General features: G+C 38.2%; 2 long non-coding RNA genes across 2 annotated transcripts; one reads left to right on the top strand and one right to left on the bottom strand.

The window, feature by feature from the left end:
• Nucleotides 1–6,394: 6,394 nt before the first annotated feature.
• On the bottom strand, nucleotides 6,395–6,719 carry LOC134176136 (uncharacterized). The gene is made up of 2 exons (XR_009969251.1): nucleotides 6,668–6,719; nucleotides 6,395–6,440 (listed from the first exon to the last, which is right to left on the bottom strand). It is a non-coding gene; the product is annotated as an uncharacterized LOC134176136 (long non-coding RNA).
• A 3,053-nt stretch (nucleotides 6,720–9,772) lies between these two features.
• On the top strand, nucleotides 9,773–10,777 carry LOC134176630 (uncharacterized). Its single transcript, XR_009969307.1, has 3 exons — nucleotides 9,773–9,856; nucleotides 9,957–10,030; nucleotides 10,728–10,777. It is a non-coding gene; the product is annotated as an uncharacterized LOC134176630 (long non-coding RNA).
• Nucleotides 10,778–12,599: the final 1,822 nt, after the last annotated feature.

The following is a 12,599-nucleotide window of genomic DNA, read 5'->3' as shown; positions in this document are numbered from 1 at the left end:
AATATTTGGTGAAATACGATTCAACCCTCTGTGTGGTTGCGGTAACAGTTGGAGCCATTGGTGTTGCTGGAATAGTACTTACCTACCTAATTGATGTACAATGGGAACTGCTGTTTTTTGCCTTTCAATCTTTATTGCTAAAAATGATAGTAGATGAATTGCAGCTCCTCAAAAACCACTCACGAGGTGTTCAGGCAAGAATGATCCAGCAAAGAGTTGATCAGAGAGCACAGACGGAAATACATTTCTAGAAATTTGTTTGGTACTGGTGGCTAGTTTGTGCTCTCTCACTACATTCCTCCACACAGACTTCAATGGGCCAAAAACAGCTACATCGTGTGCTTGCAGTTGGTCAGGCTTGAATTGACAGCTCTATTCAACTCCCATTAGCAATGTTCACTGCAAGTTAGTAGTCCTACTAGGCTAGCTGCTGTAGCCAAGAGAAATAAACTATTGATGTTTCGTACGTAATATTAGGTATTAGCATTATTTATTCCAATATCAATCAGAACAGCTAGCTTTCATTACCAGCAAACACTACAGTTTAAAATAACTGCAATTTCTAGTTTTTACATGTAACATTTAAAGGTAAAAAGGTAGTGGGTAGAGTATAGCTGATACCGATTAGGCAATTCTACTCACTAGAAAATTTTGCGATTGTACTCGATTGCCTTTGTGAATTTACATAATAATCAGAACCGTTTTGCTTTGAAATTCACTAGACATGACTGACATTGAAAAGTACTCTAGACGTAGGTCTACCATCGCAGACACTTTGAGAAACGAACTGGTTGTACTGACAGTTAACAAGGACCGACTGCTGTACTTGTGCAAACAGTATGAGCAAACAACAACTTTCCAGAAAAGAAAAATCGACTGTCTCAAATTAGGTGCATCGAGCTTTGGAAGGCGTTTCCGTGTTCTCCATGAACAATGTCAGGTTTGTCGCCAGCTACAGCAGGTGATGAGGAGATAACATATGTACCACAGCACTGGTCATAGAGGTGCTACCTAACGTACAGCTTATACCGCTAGACTCTTTCTTGCTGACAAAGATTGCAAAGAATTTCTACGCTTCCGCAACTGTCTTACATTAGGGACACTTCTCCTACCCTGTGACCGAGAATAGGTGCGATCAGTTTTCAAGTTCTACAGCAGGAACGTTACGACGGATGCTGACGTGACCCGCTCTACCTAGTTGCTATCCAGGAGGACTATGACGCTAGCGTAGCAACGTAACTAGGTCTGGCCGCAGCTATTTGGCAGAGATTACAAAATGACCGAAATTAGATCCGGGAATCTAGTAAAAAATGACGTCATGTGACTTCCATCAACTGCAAATAGTGCCAATGGATAACAATATTAATTATGCTCAGGTAGTTTACTAAAGTGACTGTCTGTACTACTGTGGTAAGTAGTAAGTGTAATATAAAATGTACGTTGAATCAAAACATATTATAATGTCACGTGACTAGGTGATTCACATCAAACCTACAAATACTGAATAACAATGTCAAAGTTCAAACAGTAAAACACGCTAGTTCTAGAATGTCTCACCAATGAGATAACAAAATACAATGTGATCCTTCAAAGCTAAAGATATTGCTATTGCTAAGTGAATACCTTGTAACAACATATAAATGGTGTCAAGTAACAAACACATGCTTCAATCAAATGTCAACTTCACCAAATCGACTAAACGAGAGTGACATCAGCCATTCCATCCATCTTGCCCTCTAACATTCGTTTAGGAGGACATGCTTTATACTCGTCTGTATCACGAATACGACTAATAATATGACGGGCTTCTGTTGCTGTTGGTCGTGTGGCAGGATCATCTCTCATCAAGTGCTTACATAAGGAACGAACATTTAGCTGACGGATGAGTAAGACTTGTTCTCTTCTTTTTGACGATCTGGAGGAACAGCAGTGAAGAGCTCACATATGGTCACACCAATACTGTACATGTCAGTCTTGGTGCTTTTTGGTAAAGTTGGAACATCAAATCTCTCATGAGGTGTGTATTGTGGACTGAGCAGACCAACAGAAAGTGAAGCATCTTGAAAACGAGCAGCTCCTAGATCACCCAGTTTAGCTCTCATCGTTGCTGTAACCAGGATGTTGCTTGGACAGACGTCACCGTGAAGAATTAATTAGGTTGCTATGACAACAAAACAAAGTAATACAACAATCAATACAAAAATAGAAGTTTCTGTGATGTGTAGGTTTGTCTATAGATGACAATAGCAAGTTTGTTCAATTTAGTTTGTCTACTGATATTTGTTACTGATCTATTCCTATTTTCTGACTGCACTTGAATCCCTACCATTTTAATTACTAAAATTTAATTTCATTGATATGTAACTGTCACATAACCAAACAATGTCTCAATCTACTTCATAACTGTTTGTCTCTATAATAAAAGTTTGCTCACATGCTTATTGGATTACCCATTTGTCTGTCTTCTGTCTGTCTGTATGTCTGTCTTCTGTCTGTCTGTCTGTCTAGTTCTATGTATGATGGACTGATCGAGCTGTGGATTTTTACAAATCTCAATAGTAGTTTTGACAATGACAAAACAGTCCATTCCAAGATTTGTACTTATGCATGTACATATCCCCACCTAGATAATACACAATACGTATGTATCTGTGTATGTACACTGTTGCTTCTGCCAAACTCTTTGCTGCTGGTGGTCCTTCATTTGAGATGCTTAAAACAAGGTGTGTGTGTGTGTGTGTGTGTGTGTGTGTGTGTGTGTGTGTGTGTGTGTGTGTGTGTGTGTGTGTGTGTGTGTGTGTGTGTAGTTGGGCTATCTTTCTGATGGAGGTGTCTCCCTTCCTGTCCCATAGGGACACTCCAAGGATGAAGCGGAGGCTTGTTGTCACGAAACTCTGTAAACGGTGTATCTGTGGCTCCAGAAGTCCTGCTGTTCCCAGACCATATAAGAGGGTGGAAAGAACTACAGAGACAAAGATGCTCAGCTTGGTGGTACACTTGATCTTCCTCTGGTAACAAAGGATGCGATTGGATGACCCATATGACTGATGCTTTGGTGATCCGCGTTGATATCTCAATGTCCAAGGTGCAATCGTTTGAATGATAACTTCCGAGGTACTGAAAAGATAGTACCACCTCAATGGGATCACAATCAGAATGCAAAGAAATGGGAGATGGAGGATGGGCATCAGCTCCAGGTAGGACAGCTAGAAGCTTCGTGTTCGTGTAATTGATTGTAAGCCCGATGTGATGGCAAGACGAATCCAGAGTTTCCAGCAAAGTAGGTAGACTTTCATAAGAATCAGATATCAATGCCATATCATCAGCATATTCAAGGTCTGACAATGACACGTCTGATGTAAGCTTCTTCCTGTTTCCTACCAGGTCCGCATTTAGAAGATCTGACAAGCACACACCTACAGCTGGTTGATGATCAGTAATGGCAAGTCGAATCACAGAGTCAAAGTAGAGGTTGAATAAGGTTGGAGCAAGTACACAACTCCGTTTGACACCAATAGATAGAGAGAAATGATCTGAGATTATACCATACGTCCTTACAACGCCAGTCTTCGTTTTCCGTTATTGGGTCACATCTTGCGCATAGATGAGTGTCGTCTACCAAGGAAGCTTTTGGTGTGTGTATCACCCCAAGGTGGACGTTCAGTAGGAGGCCAGACAATGAGATGGAACAATTTAGTACTGAGGGATTTGAGGAATTGCAACCTTGATGGGGTTTGAACGATCTAGCAGAAGACAGGAATGAGTGGAGAAATCATATCTGGGCTGCCACACAGGAAGTAAATTTCAAGAAGGAAGAACAAGAGAAATACCACAAGGATGAGCAGAAACGTCGTCGCAAAGCAAGGCAAACGGCATCAGAGTTTGCTTTACACTGCAGCTCTGATGGTTGTGATTTTACTGCTGTAAACCATGCCGGCCTTGTAAACAACCAGAGAGAGAAACATGGTCAGTCCCTGACTAGTCAATGTCAGTACTGTCACCAGACATTCCGTAATACAAGGCCTCCATAACCACAAGCGTTTCTGCTGTCACAGGACATCCACTCCTCTGATATAGCCTATGGTGACCTTGGCCTGATTCGTTTCTCATTAGAACGAATGCAGCGTGAACTGAAGTGTGTGTGTGTGTGTGTGTGTGTGTGTGTGTGTGTGTGTGTGTGTGTGTGCGTGTGTGAATCCTCCTTCCTGTCTGTCTGTGTTCGTGACTGTCTAACTTCCTTTATAGCCTTTGTCTCTTTGTCCCCATGTCTGTCATCCTATATTTATGTCTATAGTTTACTCTCTCTACATTGACTGCCAGTTTATACTTAATTGTAAGTCTCCACTCGTCTGCCTATCTTCTCAATCTCGATCATATTCTCTTTCTGTGTCTTTCATCTGTTTACCAAACTATCAGTCTGTCTCTTGTTTCTGCTCATCTATCTGCCCACACAGCACATAATGCATATCAACAGTAGCGTGACTTGTGGCAGCATTTCTGTTGTTAAACCAAAACACTTAGATCTTACTCGAATGATGACATCACAGTTACAGGTGCAACTTGATAACCGATCTACATGGAAGAGCAAAGCAAGAAACTTTAGAAAACATAAAACTGTCCACAGCAGCATGTGTTGGTCACCCATGCTCCTCAACAAGCAATATAACTCGCCTTCATGTCTTTCTTCAGCAGCTTGTTGAGACGATGATCTGGAAATAATAAAAAACATTTACAAATTGTTTCCAGCTGATAAATATACGAATGAGAAGATAGAGGAACACAAAGACAAACAGACAATAGACAAATAGAAGAACCAAGTCAACAAAAATAGTTAAAGATCTAATTACCATTGCCACTAATCCTTCGAAATATCTACAAATAATTTTAAAAACTCTCTGTTGTCTAGCTACTGTAGAATATCACTAATCAATATCTGAACAAAAAGAGATCATGCAGTGTGACTTTGCAAATCTAGACCATGTTGGTAAATTGAAGGAAGTTATACAGCAAGAGGGCAGTGGTATGGCTAAACAACACCTACCTAGACAGAGCTGGAAATAACGTTCAGCAATTGACTGTTTGCCGAACAAAATTTGTATTTAGCTGGACAAACATGATTTGTTCGGTCAAATTAGCCGGACGTCTTTCATGCAAGGCGAAGCGCTACTTGGCATTTACCTTCATCACAATGGTCAGGTTCTGCCACGTCTTCTCTTCATAGTGGCCGGGCTTAGTGAGCTCGTGCTTGCGTACAATTGCCGTTAATTAAAGGTTCTTAACTCATTAAACAGGTATGACTTTATAAAAACAATGCTGCTAATCAACCAAGTAGCCAATTAGCAAGGTCACTAACTGTCCACTGCGGTGGTATGTTATCAGGTGTTGTATCATGTCAAGTGGGTTTTGACAACCCTGATTGGTTGATACAGTGGGTACAGATCGTTTGTATGCTGGTATGTGCTGATACCCTCCTGCTGTCAAGGGAAACACGTAAGTGTACCATTGTCTAATGAGCTGCTAAACGGTAAATGCACTTAGACTCCGTCTAATTAGTTACAGAACAGTTATGACACACAAGTAAGAAGCAGGGCGAATCTCAACTCCAGTTGAAAGCAATAGTCAAGCGGAGGGTTTGCAGTCTAGTGCCGTTCATATTTATGAGTAATTATGGAATGAATGTTAAGTAAGAATGAAGAAAAATAGTTGTAGCCCAACAAACTTTGTCACTAGCCCGACAAATCAGATTTGTCTGGCCAATGTAGCCCCATAACTGGCCAGTGTACTAGTTCCAGCACTGTACTATGTCTGCTTGTCCGTTTGTCTGCATGAATGCTTACCTGCCTGCCTGCCAACCAGCCAGCATGATTTGTCTGTCTGTCTATCTGTGTGTCAGTGTGTCTGTCTGTTTGTCTGTCTGTCTGTTTGTCTGTCTGTCTGTCTTGTCTGCCTGTCTGTCAGTGTGTCTGTTTGTCTGTCCGTCCATCTGAAGTCTGTCTCTCTTTCTGTCTGTCTAGTTGTCTGTCTGTCTATGTGTCTTTCTGTCTGTATGTCTGTCTGTCATATATTTTCATAAATAAAATTACATACAACTGGATGCATGCAGGCAAAGCTAAGTAAACTTCACACTGTCCAACTGATAAATGAAACAAAATTTTAAGCAAACTGAGTAAAGTAAAGAAACAAAAATGTCTCTGTTCAACAGAAACTAGTTTATAAGTCAGAGATGTTGCTTGAAAATATAGAATTGTACCAAACTGCAAGTCTTCGTTTCTGCATGCACATTCTTGCATTTTTCTAAAGCTGGATGGCCATTCTCTTCTCCAGTTGTACGTCTTTAGTTAAACTTTGCAATATCTGTATTTCCATCTTCATCCCTGCATCTCTTTCACAGTTGCAACTTGTGCCAGAATGCATTCAATGTAGAACTCCATCATGATAATCTATCACTCACAAAATTTGCTAATTAGCACTAAACCAGATGTACTAAATAAAGGTTATCTTAATTATTATTCAAAAACATAATTTAGACAGAACAACTAACGTTTGCCAACACAGTCTAATTACTAGAATCTGCTAGAGTTAGACAAATTCACTACAAAACATTTTCAATCAGCCTTACTCGACTGTGACCGTATGTACAATGCCCAATGAAGGTAAGACCACTTACCTGAAAGCTGTAGAACCCAACAAGTGCGCTCATACTGTGACCGAGATTATGTTAGTATACCTGGCCGAGAGAGAAGATCAGAGAGTTATTGAACAATAATATTGTAGCAATAGATGTACTGTGGGTAGAATAGGTTTTAAATTCTTTGTGTGAAAAAGTAACTTCATGGAGTAATGGTGTGCCACACGGTTGTCTACGTTCCTGGTGAGGGTGATCGGGCCATGCTGTGTGGCTGCAATGTATTTGAGAACAACGGCTCTTTTTCATCAGTTCATGCAACTTGTACAGCGAATAACATCGTTTACATACAACATACTTTGTAAACTGATCTTTGCCTTTATGTGGCAGACTTTGCTTCAATTTGTACTCAGATGTTGGTATATGTTTAGCAAGAAATTGAAGTGTACTGTTATGTGATCCCAATTGTTGTAACATAGTGGCGATGATGCTCAACAGAGCTAGGAGTGCTCTCTTGCTCAAAGAAAATATAGCCTAATCACAAATGCCAGTAACCACTTTATCAAAATCTGTTCTCAGTATCTGCATACACAATGGTGTGCTAAACGTTTGTAAGATTATGCTACATATTATTAATTAAGGTAAATCAAATTATGCAGTCAGTGGTAATGAGAGATAGTGAACTCTCACACAGAAAGACAATCTGGGTTCAAAACTAGTTCTAAAGTTAATGAGATATCTTAGTTTGCTGATATAAAAATACTTGTATGTTACATGACATGACATTGGGGCAAGCAAATGATATCACGTAGACAATCTCAGCAGCAAAGACAAACCTGGACATGAAACTAACATCAGTCAGATTGACTTTGATAGTGACATTGTCTATGTTGAGATTATGCAGCATTTTGTGAAAAATTACGTTGTATGGCTAAGTTCAATAATATACATGTATTATGTCGTAAAGGGGCATCTGTAATTACCAGACGTTTTAGTCAATCTAAACAACGTTATAAAAGTGGGTGGGTGAGTAGGGTAGAGGCCTGTTCAGATTGAAATGTCTGACAGTTTGCATTTACACTATATCCAAGTCTACTGATACCATCACCTCCATGGGACAAACTACTATATATGTTGTGTATTGATATTCATCTGCTTTGTTGTTTATGTTGACTGTTTTCTGAAGCAACATTCACAGCTAGTCTTATTTATTATTTTTTGCTCATTGGTATTTCACGATGAAGGCTGCACAATTTGGGAAAGTGCAGCTAAAATATTCATTTTTTGGAACCACAGAGTTTTAATTGTCAGAATTTTTTGAATTGAAGGGTTGAGAGGTACTGGTGATCTTTGCCAATCAGACTATTTAGATTGAAGGAAATGTCTGGTAATTTGGAGATGCCTCTAAATTTTTACTGTATGCTGTTGAAATGGTATGGCAATTACACAAATTTAGCTTATGATAGTGAAGCTATACACACTACAACGAACCTGCAAAACCAACAGCAGATAAACTATCCATTGTAGAACAGCATGTCCTTGGCCAGCATTACTTTGAACAGTTGCTATTGTATCCGAAGCTTCAAAAGTGATGTCATTGCAGACTTCTGTTACAGTTTCAGAGCTCCACAATTCTGGTCCTTGTTGATCGTCATCGTCTTTACTAATATGATCATGACCCTTTTCAATAACATGCTCATCGTCGTTGCAGTAACCTTGAGCGCAGCGCCTTCGATGTTTTGGGTTTATAGCTATATCTTCTTCCGTGTGCATGTCATCTACGTCTAGAATACATATCGTTATGAGGTATCAGCGTGTAGCAATTCAGGACATGTATTTGTATAATTAGAACACAACAGTAACTGTAACTAGCCAATAGACCATATTTGGAAGAGGATCTTCTGGAGCATGCGCCCTAATTGTCTTTGCTCTTAATGTAGATAATTTAATTATCTAAGTTTAATTTAATTAACTAAAAATGTTTTGTGTGACTTTATTAATAAGAGAAAAGATAAGCACTAAAATGAAGCCTTTTGCCAAACTAATAATAATTACATAATAAATAGCTAATAATTAATTGCAATTATTTGTCTGGGGGGCTACAGTTTCTCTTATCACCATAGACAACCAACCCTGCAGGCATTGGCTGTGGTGTGAACGAAATCTTTTGATCTAGCTGACGTCTCTGAACAGCGCTTGGTAGAACAAAAGCAGTGTTTCTAACTCTGGAATCTGACTGAGTGTTGGGATTGAGCTTTGGGCATTATGGATGTAGGTATCGCACGGTCACGTGACTGGACATCATTACAACTTAATTGCGCAGTATCTAGTTATTTATACACGCACCTGTTAAGGTATGAACAGGAAGGTGCATTTTTGTAAAGACTACAAGCGATTAATGACTGATCTACAGGCATCTTAAGCCACATGGCTAGTTGAGATGTACGAGCACGTGCCTATACCAACACACCTAAAACTTAGTATGCCCAGATTATCTTGCCACACCACATACATACACTACCCGCAACAAAGATAAAAAATCCTATTCTTACAAAGAAAATGCATATTTAGTAATATCTTCGCTTACACCTAATGTAATTTATTAATTAGTAATACCACTTGAGGTCTAGGAGACTATGTAGGCATATTTTCGTTTTTATTGAACTTACGGTATCCTATGCTATTAATTATTTGACTTGTATATTAGTGAAACCTGATGGTCGTTTGGGACTGTGAACAAACGTCGCGGATTCGTCGTCGCTAGTGGAGTATTCTTCTTCCGCTTGCAATTGCCTAGACCAAGTCTGTGTTCTCTCGTTGTAATACAAGACTTTGTGTGACATATATGTTCTCAATTTTTACCAGCTGTCGCAATGAGGACAGAAATAACGATCTGCCATAACGAAGACTTTCTCCTCAGCTGACTAACACACATACGGGATTTGTTAACTTACTTATTTTCGCGGGAATTGCTTGTGTGTTACGAGTTTTGCTGTCTAGTTTTTAAGGGAAATGTTGAGAGACAAAGTTTTCTCTGACTGTGAGCCAGATAAGACTCAGCTAGAATCGCTAGGGTTGCTCCTCCGGCAATCTATTGATCAAAATCGCCACCTTGTTCAAGCCCTTGAAAAGGAGAGGGAAGAGCGACGCCGGACCGAGACCACCTTACAGAGAATGCTAGAAACATCTGAGAAAAGCGTAACATCGCGACGACAAAAGCAAACGGTAAAAGTAAGTCACCAAACGGTCAGGAAAAATGCATGCAGCTGATGCATGACGTCGGGCTAGCGCTCTTGGCGCGAAAATCTAGAACAAATTTGCTGAATTGCAGACTGCAGTTCATGACACCTATAGACGTTTGCTCAAAGCAACCGACACCTTTCATGGATGAAACCTAGAAGAAAGGTAATTTATTTACTCTAGTTAGCTAGAACAGTAATCCTAAAAATATAATTCTAGTTTGCGGGAAAATTGTGAATGAATTAGATAAGGCATGATGACACGCATTCCAATAGTTCTGCCACTAGAATCAGCTGCATGTGTTTTGATACAGCGTTGCGCTATAGCTTTAGTTTTGGGTAGTAGGCTTTCTTACTCGCGCTGCTCGACGCTGCCGATGTAATTAGCTAACTGCACAGACACGTATTACACAGTTTTATAAAGCGAAATTAGCATCGCAACTGTATTTTTTCGACATTTCGACCACTCATTCAATTAATTTGCTAGACGTCTAGCTAGGTTAGTGTGATGTAATGGTCAGTGTGATGTAGAGTTATCAACAAGCAGGCAGACAAGCAGAGAAACGCTTGATGAATTTATGTTGTCACTATAATAGTATTTGAGAAAACAATGCGTGTATTGTTCGATCGTTGTACAATGGTAATGCTTGCGGAACTCCGAGGGTATTGTGGCAGAGCCATACAAAGCCCATATGGTGCCTGCAGGGAAGCGGCATCTACAAAGGAAAATTTTTACCACAGTTTGACTTTTTGCAGTATTGATGTATTACATGTACTACAGTTATATAGTTAGCTTTGTACATGCTTTACTTTTTGGCTCTTCTGCGTGTATACGACTGTACATATGTATCTTCATGATCTAGCTTCAACAGTGCTTCAAATGTAGAAGTATCTCTACTACTTAAACGCGAAGCAATGGCAACAAGAAAAGATCTAACTGAATCAGAAGTTATGTGTAAGACATATGAATTAGCTAATTCTACTTTGGGCAATAGACGCAATGCAACCTAATGTTTTCTATAGTTGCAATGAAAGTATACTATAAAACAAAAACAGAAAATCTAAAATAATAAAACTGATGGGACATACAACGATTATTCGAATGCAAAGAAGGTCAACGAAAGGAAGCGAAGGATGAGTATTATAGTGTTACATATAGTCGTGCTATATCCTTGTATTATTACATATAGTTGTGATATATCCTTGTATTGTTACAGATAGTGGTGATATATCCTTGTATTGTTACATATAGTTGTGATATATCCTTGTATTATTACAGATAGTCGTGCTATATCCTTGTATTGTTACATATAGTTGTGATATATCCTTGTATTGTTACAGATAGTTGTGATATATCCTTGTATTGTTACAGATAGTGGTGACATATCTTTGTATTGTTAAAGATAATTGTGATTTAACCTTGTATTGTTACAGATAGTGGTGACATATCCTTGTATTGTTACAGATAGTGGTGACATATCCTTGTATTGTTACAGATAATTGTGATATATCCTTGTATTGTTACAGATAGTTGTGACATATCCTTGTATTGTTACAGATAATTGTGATATATCCTTGTATTATTACAGATAGTCGTGCTATATCCATGTATTGTTACAGATAGTTGTGATATATCCTTGTATTGTTACAGAAAGTGGTGACATATCTTTGTATTGTTAAAGATAATTGTGATTTAACCTTGTATTGTTACAGATAGTGGTGACATATCCTTGTATTGTTACAGATAATTGTGATAGATCCTTGCATTGTTACAGATAGTGGTGACATATCTTTGTATTGTTAAAGATAATTGTGATATATCCTTGTATTGTTACAGATAATTGTGATATATCCTTGCATTGTTACATATAGTGGTGACATATCTTTGTATTGTTAAAGATAATTGTGATATATCCTTGTATTGTTACAAATAGTTGTGACATATCCTTGTATTGTTACAGATAATTGTGATATATCCTTGTATTATTACAGGTAGTCGTGCTATATCCTTGTATTGTTACAGATAGTTGTGATATATCCTTGTATTGTTACAGATAGTGATGACATATCCTTGTATTGTTAAAGATAATTGTGATTTAACCTTGTATTGTTTCAGATAGTGGTGACATATCCTTGTATTGTTACAGATAGTGGTGACATATCCTTTTATTGTTACAGATAATTGTGATATATCCTTGTATTGTTACAGATAGTGGTGACATATCTTTGTATTGTTAAAGATAATTGTGATATATCCTTGTATTGTTACAGATAGTTGTGACATATCCTTGTATTGTTACAGATAGTGGTGACATATCTTTGTATTGTTAAAGATAATTGTGATACATCCTTGTATTGTTACAGATAGTGGTGACATATCTTTGTATTGTTACAGATAATTGTGATATATCCTTGTATTATTACAGATAGTCGTGCTATATCCTTGTATTGTTACAGATAGTCGTGCTACATCCTTGTATTGTTACAGATAGTTGTGATATATCCTTGTATTGTTACAGATAGTTGTGATATATCCTTGTATTATTACATATAGTCGTGATATATCCTTGTATTATTACAGATAGTTGTGATATATCCTTGTATTGTTACATATAGTGGTTGATATATTCTTGTATTGTTACATATAGTGGTGATATATCCTTGTATTATTACATATATTCGTGATATATTACATATTTAGTCGTGATATATCCTTGTATTATTACATATAGTCG

This window comes from Corticium candelabrum, chromosome 2 (genome assembly GCF_963422355.1).
Source record: "Corticium candelabrum chromosome 2, ooCorCand1.1, whole genome shotgun sequence".
NCBI classification, from domain to species: Eukaryota; Metazoa; Porifera; class Homoscleromorpha; order Homosclerophorida; family Plakinidae; genus Corticium; species Corticium candelabrum.
Note: the sequence above shows the minus strand (reverse complement) of the source record. Positions and strands in the feature narration are given on the sequence as shown.